Here is a 1257-nt window from a genome sequence, read left to right as displayed (position 1 = left end):
CAACTTGCTCCCAGGGACTGGAGAAAATTAAAAAAGAAGGTTGGAATCCATCAGTGTTCCATTAGTCATCTTCTCCTTCATCTTCCTCTCCTTCCTCCCCCTCATCATCATCTTCATTTTCTTCACCTTCATCCTCATCCCCTTCTTCATCAATATCTTCCAACCTTTCTTCTTCATCATCATCATCATCATCTTCTTCTTCTTCTCCTTCCCCCTCTTCATCATCCATATCAGGCACCAAGTAGTACTCTAATGGATTTGGCCAAATATCATCTTTGATGACTTCTCCTAACTCATCTGCATCTGCATCAGAATGGTCAGTAAACCAAGTAAAAAAGCTCTTTGGTTCCTCATGCTGCCTCTTCCTGTTGGCTTTATTCTGCATTTTACTTGAACGTTTCATCAAATTTTTTTCCAGATTTCCATTTGATTTCAGTGGGCTTGGAAGATGGATCACCACTCTCATTCAGATGAAATTCTTTGGAAAGAACTTTATTTTCGAAGTAAGGATTTTCATCAAAATAAAAATCTATTCTGTAACCTGATTTAATATCTTCAAATTCTGTCACTTCAACTCTTGTCAAAGAATGCAGTGCCTCTTCATCCTCTTCCCCAAGCAGGGAAGACACTTGTGGATGGTTTACATATGTTGTTACCCAAAAATTTGGGATTTTGGCGATCAATTCTGACCTCTTATGAAAAAATGGTTGGCGGAGTTTGTTATATTTCTGTTATACTTTCAAAATATCTTCACTGGCTTGTTAGTGAACAAGTCTGTCTATTTCATTTTGTACTTCATCAATATATTCAATTGCTTCTTGCTGTTCTTTTTCTTCCTTTCGCAAGTCGTGGGAGGTTGATTTCTTCTTGGGCTTTGGGGCAGGAGGAGGTCTCGGTTTCTTTGTCTGGGTGGAAGCAAAGACTGGCGTTTGGGGGCCATGCTGTGAGATAAGTCGGAAAATCATGCCAAAAGGAAGTTGCGCTGCTGGAAGAAGTGAAGTTGCGCTGCTGGAAGAAGTGCCGAGAACTCTACACTTAATTTCTAAAAGTCATTATGTTATTATCTAGCAAATGGAATAATAATAGTATCTACTTCACACTTCTTTGTGAAAACTTAATAGCACAGTGCATGTCAAATACTCAGCCTAGTATCATTTCATACACTTGAGCCATTATTATTATTACTATCATCATAGTTCTTATTATTTAACAATATGATATGGATAAAAAGATTCAAAAGGTACAAACTTGAAGTTA

The 1257-nt window shown here is 37.7% G+C and overlaps 1 pseudogene; it reads right to left on the bottom strand.

Annotated features, from left to right (window-relative positions):
• Window positions 1-940, bottom strand: LOC150019101 (protein SET-like; annotated as a pseudogene).
• Window positions 941-1257: the final 317 nt, after the last annotated feature.

Source organism: Furipterus horrens, unplaced genomic scaffold, assembly GCF_987537825.1.
Source record: "Furipterus horrens unplaced genomic scaffold, mFurHor1.1.pri manual_scaffold_2, whole genome shotgun sequence".
NCBI lineage: Eukaryota > Metazoa > Chordata > Mammalia > Chiroptera > Furipteridae > Furipterus > Furipterus horrens.
The sequence above is the reverse complement of the archived record's forward strand: the minus strand, read 5'-3'. Positions and strand labels throughout refer to the sequence as shown.